Here is a 15,604-nt window from a genome sequence, read left to right as displayed (position 1 = left end):
CTTCTGTCTTATTTCCAGTCCAGCGGTGATCTGCCGTGTGTCTGGGGTGCCACTTTTATTCTATCTTCTCTTTTGTGGGAGGGGAGAACTCGCTAGCCACTGATGCAATAGCTACCACGAGGTTACTTTTCCCACTTTACGTCCTTTCCTCAAACAATCCCAGGATAGTCCTCTCTATCCTGACCCAAGACCGGTTCTGAATATAGGTTTTCGCCCTATCGAGGCAAAGCCAACCGGTCTGTCTAGACAAATGAGTGGACAGACGAAGGTGTGATCACCACTAGCTTCACTGAGGTGAAAGCTTCTTTGGTCACCGGCTGGCAGTCCTCCTACTAGAGGAAGTCACACCTCCTCCCTTCAGCAATGCTCTTTGTTCCCTGTTCCTGGGAGTGCTTCACACTTCCTAGGAGGGGAAAATATGTCGTCTCCAGTGACAACTGTTGCAAATAAACAGCAAAAGCTACCAAAGCTTTGAGCAACAAAGTGATGACTATCTGAAGTTATCTTTCTATTAAAAGTTACCTTAAATCCGATTTCAGCAATGAGTCAGGTCATGGTGGGCTACCCAGGTCTGCTTTAGGGGTGACTTACGGATATTAAGTATGGAAGGGTGATATTTTGCTTGGTCAAGATTGGAAGTTTAAAGCGGTCCAACTAGGCTGCAATGGCAGACCTAGAGCTATGTTTTCACCTCATCACTGTAGTATTGGCACAATTAAGTGCTGCAGTTTACTAGTGACACTTCAACTTACTAGACTTATTTACCTCTGGTACTATATACCAGAAACTTATGGGTAAGCTAAGTAGGTCAATCAGGTACTAACCAATCTTACACAGCTTTTGGGGGTCAGACCACATAGACTTAGGCCTTGTCAGTAGAGCCCAGGGCACTACAAATTAGAAAAATCAGCAGCATCAGTACAACAAGCCAAATTACACGAGCAAAGTAAACTGATATGGGCAAAAGGTTTTGGGCCATGCAAGTATGAGCTTAAAAACTCCCAGTATGCAAAGAGCTGGTGCATAATAAGCCAGGACAGGGCCTGCACCTACTTCACAGCCACGATCTCGCATTAGACCGCTGCAGCAATCAGCAGTAAATCTTTAACCTCGTGTTGAGGTCAGGGAGGGAACACGAGACACTGGGGGCAGTTCCTTGGGCTTTCTGGCCTGCGGTGCGCCACAGCGCACAACCGAAGGCTAATAAAATATGTTATTTTTACTCCATGACTTTACATGTTTTTAAAGCTCTGTTTCCTAACATTCCTGCGATGCCAACACTACCTGGCACCTGAGCCCAGCAGGAGGCTTGCCCAGTCTGGCTCGGACGTCGGTGAGAGGGCCACAGGCATAGTTGTTCCATGGAAAAAAAAAAAAATTCTCCTATTTACTCCGTGACTGAGTGGTATTTTCACAGGATTGTCGGCCGGGCCAAACCAAAGCCTGAGGCCGGACAGGCAGAGCTCCCACTCGGGCAGTTCTGCGTGAGGCTGTGGACTTGGGGCAGCTTCCAGAGCTGCAGGGTCGGCAATGCTCCAACCCCCTTACCTGGTTCTTACTGAGTTCTTCATTGTGGCCTGCTTTGAACATTTTCACCAGAGCAGATTTTTGTTTCTAGTTAAGTCCTGCCAGCCTGTCCCTCCGAATTCCAAATCAAGTTAGGCAGGCGAAAGGAGCCAGGCCCGAGCCCAACCTCTATGTGTTAGACGCGAGGACACAATGGTGGTTTACTACTTCCATATACATTAAAAATTCCACTCCGAACTCATTAGAGCATCACACATTGTGCGCGAACCGCCTGATTGTGGCGCAAGGCGGGACCCATGCGTGCAAAGAGCCCGTTCCTGCAGCTTGTTTTGAAGTGAAGGCTTTGATATTCAAGAGTTACTGCAAAGCCGCAGCTCCCAGTGCCAGGGCTCCATCAGTCTTGGGTCATTAACTGCCATAAGAAAGCATTCAGAGACACCGGCTCCTCTCACTAGTACAACAGAAAGTGAAAGCGTGCGATGCGCGCGCTGTGTGCTTGCAGAGAGGAGACACCATGCGCGTGCACATCGCTTGTCTGTGCAGGCACATGGTTTGTCTCCCTTCGCAAACCAAAGCGACGACAAAAGTCTCGCCAAGCGAAACAATGCATGCACTGCGTTCGCTAGGCGAGACCTAAAAACCTGGGGAGGGGGTGATCGTGCAAAATAGGTCCTTTCCTACACGGTAGTTCAGCAATGGATGTGGCATAACCTCAAGTTAAGCACCAGTAAATCTGATATCTTAGTTACAAATAAAAACAGAAAGCAATTGCTTAGGTCTCTATGACTGACCTTTGTGTGTGATGCTCCAATGCCACTCTCATAGGCTATATCTTAAAGCATAAACTGTGCAGTCTCTATGAATGCCCAACATTTGCAGTGCTTTCTTTTACAAGTTGCATCTACTCAGATATTTGTCGCCTTCCATTCCTTCCGAAAAGCATGCCACTATTGTGTTAGTGTGTGTGCTATCCAGAGCCAATTACTGAAATGGGCTCTATGTGGACTACCTTGACTAAGGCAAAGCTACAGGGTGTTCAAAACTGAGCTGTGCATTTTGTCTAGGAATGAAAAGAAACAACTGTGAAATATTTAGAATTTGATAGATGTGAGATATCTGCCAAAATGTGTTTCTTTGTACAAACCCTAATTAGGGTGAACAACACATCCCTCCTATTTAGAATCTGATTACAAGTTAACCTCCTCTTGCAGTAACATGAGATGTTCTGGGTTGAAGGTGTTGGTGGGATATTTGGTGGGGCTGAGATGAGCTCTAGGCAGTAGACCCATCAGTCTGTGGTTATCTCTTCCCAGCAGAGAAGGAATCCTTGAGTTCTCCCCTGACTGGTGCTGTGTGATTGGTAGTTAATGTGGGGCAACTGCGTTCTTGGAGGTAGAGATTCCCTGCCGGGAGTACTTCTGCTTTTGGAACTATTCCCCCTAAAGGACCCCCGTAAGAAGCCTCTGCTACCCTGCCTGTGATGACTCTGCCGCTGGTGGTACTGTGATGGTTCTGGGGAAGTGGCCTTGAACCTACCACTAGTCTGTTGCTTCATAAAGGAGACCCTGCCTGAAGGGACCTAGAGGGCACCCATCACTTTAGTAGTCTCTTTGTCCTTTTTAAGCTCTTAAGCATGATGCCTACTTAAGGTCTGAACAGGCGCTCCCTGTCAAACACTAAGTTGGCGAGGTGCGGCTGCACCTCTGGCTTGAAATGGAAAGACAGAGCCAGGAGTGGCGCTAGAGGATGATGGGGTGTTCATTCCTCTGGCTGCTGTGTCAGCTGAATCCAGGGCACACCTATGGGATCTTTGGAGATGGCAGTCCCTTCAAGGAGTTCCACTCCTATTTTATGATATTGGTCAGCGAGGTGCTGTAGGAGCCCCTCTATCTCCTCCAGTGAGCTCTACTATAGCTCCAGAATTGGTGAAACATCAATGTGCAGCCACACCTACCGCTACCCTCTTCCTAGCAGCATCAATCCACTTGTTTTTCTTGTCAGGAGGCAGAGCATTGCCCATGGACGGCATTGCAGCCCTTTTCATAGCAGTGATGACAACTAGGAAGTCTGTGGGGACATGACTCATGATGTAGAGCATTTCGGAGGGGGCAGGCTTATACTTCTTTATGTGAGGTGTAACTACCTGGGACTTAACAGGGTACTTGAAAATCTCAGGGGCAGGTCTGATCATGCCCTTCAGGTAGGTATTAAACAGGACTCTCTATCTTTAAGAGTGTCTCTACCAAAAAAATCATCATCCCTGTGGGTAACGTAGAGGTCCATCTTAAGGTAGGCGGCTATGTGTTGAATAACGCTGTAGTAATCTGTGGTGTCATCCGGCAGGGAGGCCATGACTGGGAGGTGTTCAAAGTCTGGGTCCATCTGAGGGTCTCGTCATAATCCTCCCAAGGATCTCCAGAGGGGCCAGGGTTGACTGGGCATAGTCCTCAGCCAGGGAATAGGGGCTAGCAATGCTCATGTCAGAGTATAACTCCTGTGGCATCTAAGGAGAACGAATAGATGGTCATGGTAGAGGAGGAGGAGGAGGAGGAGGAGAAAGGGCAGCAGCGTTGTCCTTTGGCCTCTTGAACACAGGAGTGTCCAGTGGCGGGTCTTCCTCGAAAGCAAGCTTGCACTTATGTGGTAGAGTCTTCTTTGAAGTAGACAGTTTACCAGTGCAGAGATGGACGATGATCCGCCTCGGTCTTTTGTGGAGTCGTTGCAGTCTCTCGAGGATCGAGCTTTCCTCGATGTTGTGATGCTTCAGAACGGACAGTGATTTGGGCATCCACTGCAGCGTATCGGTGCCGGTGGCTCATTAGGCCTCAGAGGTGGAGCCGACTTTGAGGGTTAGGCGCTGACAGGCATCCTCAGACTCAAGGCTGGATGAGGGTCAAGCCCCCCAGAATGGTCTTTCCTCAGCTCTGAGACCTTGGTTGGATTACAACCAGTGCTTAGAGGTGGTAGCACACCAAAAGGTGGTGAAAGGGACAGGGCTAGATGCCCGTCACCCAAAGAGGTATTGCTTAGCTCCGACATGCAGCAATTTCTGGGCTTTGAGACGGGCTTGGGAATTGAGGATACTCACAAAAGACATGGTCTTCAAATGAGGGATGGAGACAACCAAGGTGGCTTAATTGTCCTTGAGTGCCTTCTTTTCTTTCCAGTGGCTCCGAGATGACAGAGACTATGATCTCTGGGCTGAACGGTCGTGTGACTCACCCGATTCTTCTTCTTTGGGAATGAGAGGGTCAGCCTCACTGAAGAGGTCCGGGGTTTTTCGAAAAGGATTTTGACATTCTGCTGAGGGCCCACCGTCTGTCTCACCACTGACACAGAGTTTTCTTGCTGTGAAACACTGAACAGGAGTCGCTGAGGTTCTTGCCGTGCTCCGGATATAGGCAAAGATTGTAAAGGGCATGAAGATCGACCCAAGGCTATTTAGAATGACACTATGGGCATGTTCTGAAGGGCATCCGTTCCGTCACTGCAAGAGACTCTTCATTCTCAGGGGACAAACTGGAGCACTGGTTGCCCGAAGGGCCTTGAGGGCCTTGGGGCCCAATCGATTGATGATGATGTGCCCAAGAGCAGTGCAGACACCATAAGAAGAAGGAAGCAAATCCGATGGTGGAGAAAAACAATCTAAGAATGGAATCGGTGCCCATTCACATCCACCCACAGAGGAGGAGACACCAAGACCTCAAGACTTGAAAAACTTCTTTGGAGAAAAACAACTTGCAATCGCCGAGACAAACACTAGGTGGCAGGAGTATACAGAGCATGTGTACCTACAGCCACACATTCTACGAATATTTTTCGCCACACATAAATCTGACTATAACAAGTTAATTACCACAGAATGGGAATAACTATGCAGGCCTCGTTGAGAGAGTAGAATTTCCGGTCAGCTCATATGGCTTACCCTTTAAATGCTCTGGTCACTGACTGGCAGCTATACCTGCCCAACTGCCCAGATTTGGGAACTGAAGATACAGCGACCTGTGTGAAGCCTGTTGCCTTTTGTTGTATTCAGACAGTATAACTTGCAGGCTGCCCATGCCCTCCTAGCTATGACCAAATCTGTAGGCCCAGAGGAAACTCTAGTAGCCCTCACAGAAGTCATACCATGGAAAACCAGAAGCCTGCTTTGCCTCTTACACCAACACAATAAGCAGGCCGCCAAAGAATTTAGCGTTACCACTACCTGCATTCTCAAACATCTGCGGAGCCCCATGGACACCACACCAGAGACACAGAATGCCTCCGTGAGAGACTGACTAAATCAAATTTATTTGTATTTGTTTCACTTTGTGGGGAGAGCAACTATGTGCCACAGTCAAGCACTTAGTTGGCTAGACAGCTATGGTCTGTTTGAGCTTCTATGTCCCTCCCCACAACAAGAGGTCAGTGTACCTTCTTGAGGGCCACCACTAAACCTACTAATCACCTTTCCTTTGCAGGCACTGAAGATTGTGGATTTGAATTGTCAATGTGTTATCTTTGTTCTGTACTGTTTTAGATGTCCACAAGACTCGCTATGTCTCGAACCTTGGTAGGAAAATTGTGATCCTCTACTTTGATTCAGAATTTATTTACATTATATATCACTAATACACTGCCCACATTTCCCTGCATAAATCCCATTTTACTAAATTCTAGGAGTATTCTCACCCTGCAAACAGTAGTTGTTTGCAAGCAATATAAAGTATGTTTAGTCAGGGGCCTAGTTTCATAGCTATATTGTAATTACTCTATTTCATTTGAGATTACCATTTCAATTCATAATACTCATTCAATCATGATGTTAAATGTCTTGCTGAAGATTGCCGATTTCACTGTGTGATTGCTGTATTCTATCTGATATTGTGTTATGTATGGTAATATTGTGTTTTGTACTTAAGGCAGTTCAAGGCTGAGTCTTTTCGACCAAGATGTAGGCAACTTCATTTTCTGCGGCTGTCTACCCACTACACTGGCTCTATCAAAAGACACCCTACATGTGGCAGAAAATTTTCTCAGACGTTTTAAGAGGTTTGAGCATATCACTCCAGTCTCAATGGAACTGTAGTGGCTCCTCCTTAAGGATAGCATCTACAAGAGAAGTTGAATCACATACAAGGCTACCATAACTAGCACTCCGGCAATACCCAGAAGATAAATTAACCACCTTAAGAGGACAGCTCCACATCTAAAGAAAGAATCTTGCCAGACTTGAAACAAAAAAATAAACAATCACAAAACAAGAAGACTGGTCTTTTCCATCTATGCTCCCAGGATTTGGAAAATACAACCATCAAGATCAGAAATGCCCCAAACCTTTTGCAATTTAGACATTAGATGTAGACCCACATTTTCAGAGAGCACTACATCTCCACACAATAGGATTCTCCACCCACAAACATATTGCTTCATTTGACTATTGCCTTTGTTCGGCACTCTGTTGCTCTCTACCTCAGTATACACTCTACAACAGTTTTTACAGTTTATAATGTAAATATATTTGATATAATATGAGATATTATTAAAAGTTGATTTCGCACACAACTTTGGCTGGGCAGGCATACTTTATTGCCACCGTGATTATTAAGTTGTACTGCATAAATCCGCCCCACACACCACCCATGAGTTAAACGTTGGCTACTGAAACACATCTACCTAGCGAATCAAGCAGGAATAGGTGAAGTCTCCTTTATTTTTAGCAAACACAACAGTGATGGACAGAATGTGGATCAATGTCACACATTCACCCCAGTCCAAAGATCTGGGCCCAAATCCATTGTTTTTCCACTCCACACCACCCTGGGTTAGACAATGGCGATATGCAAATCAGCGCTGACCCTGTGCCCCATGGGAACAGTCCAGTCCGAACTACAAAAGCCATGTCCTTCCCAGAACGGAAACAAGCATCCGAGGACCGGCCCGGTTTCGAGGTAACACCTCTCATCAGCCCGGCTAGCTTGATTCCAGTGGTGTGGAGTGCCTGGGACTCACGTCTGAGCATCCCCAGTACACTTAGAGCGGTAATTGCAAACACAACAGTGATGGACAGAATGTGGATCAATGTCACACATTCACCCCAGTCCAAAGATCTGGGCCCAAATCCATCGTTTTTCCACTCCACACCACCCTGGGTTAGACAATGGCGATATGCAAATCAGCGCTGACCCTGTGCCCCATGGGAATGGCTTTTGTAGTTCGGACTGGACTGTTCCCATGGGGCAAAGGGTCAGCGCTGATTTGCATATCGCCATTGTCTAACCCAGGGTGGTGTGGAGTGGAAAAACGATGGATTTGGGCCCAGATCTTTGGACTGGGGTGAATGTGTGACATTGATCCACATTCTGTCCATCATTGTTGTGTTTGCAATTACTCCTTTATTTTTAGGACTTGGTATCTTGAACACTGGTGCAAGATAATGCAAATGAAAAAATATTGACTATACAAGTATGCTTGAATGAAATTAAGCAAATTGATAATTATTTTCACAGACACAAGTCCCACAGCATAGACAAGGGACACATAAGCTGTACTATTTTCTACCAAACATCGAGCAGGTAACTAAAGCCAACAGCGCTTTCATCTACAGATAACAGTACATTTCTGAAACCATTAGAGCATCTAACAACAGACCACACAGCTGATGACTTAGGGCAGCAAAGCTAACTTAAATACGGGGCTGGTGACTTGTGGCAGAAATACTTGATTGTATGGATTTTAGAGCAGAGGTCCTAGAATACTTGAACAACCATGCACAGGACCGCAGATATTCCACAGATCAAAGCTGATGGTCTGGAAGAGCACATCCATCTATTTCAAATCACAATGCTAAGGTCAGAATATGATGAATGGCACAGAAGAGGAACCATCCACAGGTCTCCGTAAGTCATCAACTATATTAAGGTCACATCTGCTTACCCTTAATTTAATTTCCACAAATAATATTTATCAAGGAACAATTATTTACTCAAATCTTACTTTTCACAGGCAATCATAAACATGCTATGTTTCTTAGTAACTATTAGAGATAGCAACTATTAGCATTTAAAAATTAAGCAAAATAACAAAGCTTGCCAATGAAGTAGAAATTAAGAAAATACAGTTCGCCATAACTTGCATTCTGGTTTTACAAAGGCTGTGGTATTCGCAGTTTACAGCCATAGTCCCCAATTAATAATGCATGATTAAGAAGTGTGCCAGGTTTTTATCTAATCACGTTTGCCACTGTTGTAAGTACCTTTCAACTGTTAACGAAAAGAAGCCTAAACGAATAGTCCCAGCATGGTTGATGTTTATGGTTCAACAGGGCCTGAGAACAAATCGCCATTTTAGTTACACATTTAAACTGAACATCTTTTATAAACAGTAACTTTTAACATGCTTTGCACACACATGATAACATACTTAGAAATTGTTCTTCAGGCAGTACATTTCTTAGTAGGCACATTATGATGTTGCCTAGTACACTCAGTCCAGGACTAGGAACATGGAGCACGATGTGCATGTTTTTGTCTGGGTGGAGACCACTCAGTCAAAAAGACAAAGAAACACATCAGCGCTGCACCTCTCACAGTGTGATTGCAACAGTGGTTTTATTATACAAGCCACCTCTGAACGCTATGCGTCAGAGGAGCACTTTTATAAAATATGCTGAACGCTGTGACTGGGATGCAGTCCTGCTGATTTCAATCTCTATCCCGCAAATGATGTCAGCCTGTTCTACAATAGACTGGCTTCCTGATACATCATACACAGGTATGGGGAGTGTGGTTATCCGAAGAAATCTGGAAGATGTACTCTCACTAGGTTCTCAACACTGTAGGTAGGATAAGGGTAGAAGTATTCATATATACACTATCATATAATTAAATAAACACACAATATTGACATTATAGTTGAACTGTTTATCTTTTTCAACATTCTTGTAATCCTCATAACAATGCTTTGTTTCCTCCTGCTATTAATTGCTGCACGTGTTTTTGGGGGGGTGGGGGGTGGGTGGGTTAAACATGAGAATACAATTGCTCCAATACATGTTTTAAAAACCAAATTGCACATTTTGAGTGTCTCCTTCTGGGAATGCCCAAGTAATAACGGACGGGTAGATTTGTTTCCATGATTTCCTGAGGAATTAGAGTGGTCATGATCTAAGGTTGCATGTTCTATTCGGTACCTGGTTATTGTTAGGGGTTGTGAGTTAGCTAGGAATTGGAGCAACATACTTTGATGCTATGGATGGACTCAGTCCCCATACTCTGAAGTTTATGTTGTACTGATACACAGTGCTACTTAATTCGTAGGAACAGTATGAAAACGTATATGTCACTCAGGCCTTGATAAATCTTCTCACCCGCTCGCTATGGCAAGCCAGATTTTATCAGGGTGCATTATATTTAGGACCTACTCAACCCATTAGGCTAGCTGACAAACAACAGGGGTTCTTTTCACTCACAAAGTAAAGGAGCATTAAAGATGCCTTGCAATCTTTTTTTATGTTGTCATATTTATTCTGTGCTTTTTTTATGTTGTTATATTTATTCTGTGTTGAGAGACACAGGTCAAAAGTCAGTTTACATCAACAATTACTTTCCTTTCTCTGACTGCAAAGTTGGAGGATTTTGTAAAGTAAACTGTCCGACAAATGCGCTGTAAAAAACTGTGAAATGAAAGGCTGTAAGATGTCATGTTTTATTCTATCACACTTTTATATAGGTAAAACGTGTACTGAACAAATCTTTTAAAATAAATGTCAGTAGTTATGAACCCCTTGTTTTGAACTTGTGTGTGCTGATTTCCTTTTTTTAAAGGATTCAAATAAGTCGGAACACTTTACTTGATGATGTGCAAATGATAAATGTTTGCTGAACCCCACTTTCCACAGATAATTGATTACACACCATGTAGTTTTATAAGTACAACTGCATGTTAGTGGAAAGTTTTTGGGCATTTCAAAGAAAAATGTGCTGTCTGTAAATGATAGTGCAAATCCACCTCATGCTTTATTATTATATTTCTTAACATTGAGTTTTTAAACATGAACTGAGAAACATACATGTCCCTGCCCCGATGGCAACACTATTAGTGAACTAAGAGGCAAGTCAGTGGTCATGTGAACCCTATAGGAGGGCTAGATTCTTAATATGCAAAGAACAAACGTTTAGTCAATTAAATCAAACCAAATAGTTTTATGGAACGGCAGGAATGCTGTACTCAAATATTGGAAGCTTCTCTCATATGTGATAATAAAGAAAAAGGTGGCTCTGCAAAATAAAACATTTGCCTAGTATGACATAATGAGGCCAGTTTATGGATCAAGTATATTGCAGTTAAATCGAGTAGATTATTCAGAATTACCAGACCTGAAATTCTAGTAACATTATAAAGATTTGTCAATGCCTGTTCGTGATGGGCACCCTTTAGTTGGAAGTCTGCATATATTTTAACTTGAGATTGTATGATCTGAATGTGGATGACGATTCATGAAGAAGTGAACCACCAGGAACGAAGAGGTTGGTAAAAGCTTTATTCATAAGACCCCAGCTCCCTCTATCTCAACTGTCATCCTAAAAAACCCCACCTGAAAATGATGTAACTATGGGCTCCATGTAACGAGCACTAGGTCTGGAAGCATAAGCACACATCACACTTCTCCCTCCCCAGTAAACAAACTACACCAGCTTGAGTTAGCATCATAACTAAACTGTCTACACATTCTACCCTAGGATATCAATGAAGCAACAGTAGTTTTAAAATAGATTTTAAAACATGTAAATTATCAGAAAAACACAGCAACATTAGAGAGTCAATGACTATTTGCTCACAAAGTCTTTGAGGTAGGCAGAAACTCAGTGTTATTCAACTAATCCTCTTTTTAACCCATCATTCCCCTTCTCGTTATTACTAAAAACGAATTTTGGGGAATTTTGACAAGTACCACCTTAGACCGATGTCTCTTCAATTGGAAATACGTCATGCATGACTTCTTGTACATTATTCACTTTGTCCTTTTTCACTGTACTCTTACAACATTTACCAAAATGACCGTTTCTGCCACACTGGTTACAAATAACATGCACTGCAGGACAGTCTCTGGCACTGGCTGTGGGTCCTTGCCTTACACTTCTGAATCATTCTCCCTTAAACTTTCTTTTCCTATCTTTTTTCTCAACTTTTCTTTCTTTAACTAAGCACACAGACTATTCAACTTTCACGTGCCACATCTTGCTCTGAGTTGCTTAACACACACACACACAGATCATCATGTGTTCTACCCTTTTTGCCATATTGATCACCTCATCATGTGTTCTACCCTTTTTGCCATATTGATCACCTCCTCAAGACGCAGCTCATCTTTAAGCCATAGCTCTTCCCTGATCTGGTCACTGCCACACAAATTGATCCCGGATCCTTTCATCTGCTGCCCCTCCAAACGTGCATGTCGCAGCAAGCTTCTTCAAACTGGTAATCTTCCACTGATTCTTCTCTACCTTTCTCTCTATGGCCAAAACTATATATTTCCATTATCGTACTAACTCTTGACAAGTAAAGGCAGTATAGTTTTTCCATACCTCTCTCATTTTCATTTAAATTTGTTTCTTACATAGCGCTCAAATCTGGTAATGTCTCTAGTACTTCTTGTCCTTCTCCCCCTAAACAGTGTAATAATAATGAATATTTCCTTTCAGCACTTACGTTCGCTGCACATACTCTTATGTAGTTAATAAATATTTTTTTCCTATTTACTCCAGCTTATCGATGGATTTGCTGGAATAGTTAAAAAAAACGTTGTGGTGGTGAGACACTCTGCATCATCTTAACACAAAGATAACAATAACATACTTTTTACACACAAAAAAAATTATATGTATATATATATATATATATATATATATATATATATATATATATATATATATATATATATATATATATATATATATATATATACACATATATATACATATATATATTACCTACTGGCGGTCGCCAGTAGGTAGCTATAGTTAGGATCGTTTTCCATAGGAAATCCGCAACATTCTATTGGGAATAACTTTGGCGCCGAATGAGGGATCTGCCTGTAATTTTCCTTAACTTTGCCTCGCTGCGCTACGCTCCTTCCCTGAAAGTTTCGGGGGGATCCGTCAAGCGGGGACCGAGATAAAAGGGGGGTCCCAAAACGTGTTTTCCCCATGTTAATTTCCATAGGGCGGTTGGACTCACTTTTAGCCTGAACGGCTGAATGGATTTCCACCAAACTTGGCAAAATTGTAGGGACTGGTACCCCGATGTGCCTTTGCTATGTCTCAAGATATATGCTTCAGTGGTTTTTACGAAAATTAACTTTGAAAAAATATATATTGGGCTACATTGGGCTATATATATGTTAGAGCCCAAATGTAGCCCAATGTAGCCCAAAGATGGCCACCAGAGACAAAAAAAACAAATGTAGCCCAAATATCAGCCAGATGTAGCCCAACTATAGCCCAATGACAGAATGTCCCAGAGTGTTCTAAAGAACAACTAGAGCGCTAACAGTCTTACTTATGACAAAAGTATGGCACACCTGAAGTCATCTTGATTGGAATAAAGTGTTAACACTTAATACATTTAATTTGCAAAAACAAAATGAGGGGGTTCATTTTGCCATAGAAAGTGCTGAAGAACGAAAAATTAGGGCACATTTTGAGTGACTTCTCAAATCCTCTTATATTACATTAAAAAAATTCTGATATGCAGTCTCCCAAGATGGCCACCAGAGACAAAAGAGCCCAAATGTAGACCAAATATCAGCCAGTTGTAGCCCAACTATAGCCCAATGACAGAATGTCCCAGAGTGTTCTAAAGAACAACTAGAACGCTAACAGTCTTACTTATGACAAAAGTATGGCACACCTGCATTCATCTTGATTGGAATAAAGTGGTAACACTTAATACATTTAATTTGAAAAGGAACAAAATGAGGGGTTTCATTTTGCCATAGAAATTTTTTATATATATTATATATAAATTTCTTTGTGACTCATTGTATCCTTTGGGATCCAGATTTTTGCCCTGGCTGGCTGTTGTTTTCTTGTGATCCTTCATCTTCAAGTATATATATATATATATATATATATATATATATATATATATATATATATATATATATATATATATATATATATATATATCACTGAAAAAACCATAGGTTATAGACCATATATAGTTAGGAATTAGCATTTAAAAAACCTTATTTTACTCACACAAAACCATTGAAATTCCATATATAGTTAGTTGCACTAACTATATATCGCGCACCCGCAATCCACTGCTGATCATGTCACATATTACATCATTCATGACATGGTCAGTGACATCACTGATGACATCACTGATGACATCTCAAATGACATCACTGATGACATCACTGATGACAACATCCAGTGACTGTATGTTTCTGTAAAGTTAAAATAGGTCTTACATATTGAAGAATGAGTGGATGTATAAGTGTCTGGATGAAGGATTTAGTAGGTGCGTGACTGACTGTATGAGTGAGTGATTAAATGTGTCTCACTGAATGCATGGGTTAGTGACTAAACTGTCTTAATTTGTGCATCATTAGGTCTGTTGTGATGTAAACTGCTGCATGTGTGGATCATTAGCTATACGAGAGGCTATATGTGTTATTAATTGGTTGCCCAAGTATTTCTATGGGAGATTGAGTTTGTGTGGGGGTGGCTGGAAGGTGTGTGACTCTATGCATAGATGTGTGAGCAGTTTATTCACTAGGTGTATGAGTTCAAGACTGCATGTGGAAACAGCTACATGGGCAGTTGACTGTGTGCATGAGTGTATTGATGAGTGAATGGATATCTCAATGCTACATGTCATAGTAAGTACATATGTTAAACACAGTACATGTGAGAGTTGGCATATATAAATAACTGTGCATGAGAGCCACTGAATGAGTGAGTGGTTGTATCGATCATTGTGAACTTGTATCAGGGATTGTATAAGAGAGTAAATATGTGTTAGTATATGTTTCAATAAGTAAGGTGTGTTTAACTGTATAGTTGAAGAAATGGAGGTGAGATTGTTTCTTTGCATGACTGACTGGGTGTGTGAGTAACTCCATGGATGAGTGGCAGTGTGTGAGTGTCTGTATACACTGAGTGTATCTAAGGTTATATTAGAGTCTGAAGAGGTTTATCGTATTAGCACAAGAATGATGTCAAATGAGATGTCATCAGTGATGTCATCAGTGATGTCATTTGAGATGTCATCAGTGATGTCATCAGTGATGTCACTGACCATGTCATGAATGATGTAATATGTGACATGATCAGCAGTGGATTGCGGGTGCGCGATATATAGTTAGTGCAACTAACTATATATGGAATTTCAATGGTTTTGTGTGAGTAAAATAAGGTTTTTTAAATGCTAATTCCTAACTGTATATGGTCTATAACCTATGGTTTTTTCAGTGAATTTCAATGGTTTTTTAATAGCAAATATCATAAGCTGTCGAATGTCAAGTACGTGGTAAGTAAACACATTTTCGTGTTTATGCACACTGATCTGCTTTGAATGCTGACCCCCACCCCTCATTTCTATTAGGAGTACTCTCTCTTTGCAGATAGTGAAGGGTAGTTAACGCAGGCCTTTGCCCCCGTTGCCCCCGTTGTAATCCGTCGTGCCTGCTTCTCTCTCCATTTGATTGATTGTTCTCTTTGGTTCATTCTCTATTTACAAACAAGCACAGAGTCGCAATACTCTGTTTAGTCTTTGCAGATAGCGAAAAATCGTGTAAAAAACCAAAAGGAATCGAGCAAAATCAGTAGGCCACTAATGGGATCTCTTTTTGACCTCCCTAAAATAGAAACATTAGGAACAAACTGTTGATAATACCAATGTGTATGTACATAAGCGGCGTTCATTTGTGTTCACAGTACCCCTTGTTGATTGTTTGAATCGAGCATTGAATTGTTCGAAGTTGATTCTCTTAAGAATCTTCTCTGCCTGCAAACGAGGAAGAATAGGAATATTCTCTCTCCCTTTGCAGATAGAGAAGGGTAGGTAACGCAAACCTTTAACACGT

The 15,604-nt window shown here is 42.1% G+C and overlaps 1 protein-coding gene across 3 annotated transcripts in view; it reads right to left on the bottom strand.

Moving 5' to 3' along the window:
- The window catches only part of LOC144822711 (ras-related protein Rab-5B-like), a 306,529-nt gene that overhangs the window by 261,540 nt on the left and 29,385 nt on the right, over positions 1-15,604 (bottom strand). The window lies entirely within an intron of this gene.

The sequence above is a fragment of the Lissotriton helveticus genome, chromosome 3_1 (genome assembly GCF_964261635.1).
Source record: "Lissotriton helveticus chromosome 3_1, aLisHel1.1, whole genome shotgun sequence".
Classification (NCBI taxonomy): Eukaryota; Metazoa; Chordata; class Amphibia; order Caudata; family Salamandridae; genus Lissotriton; species Lissotriton helveticus.
This window is presented reverse-complemented; position numbering and strand designations above follow the sequence as displayed.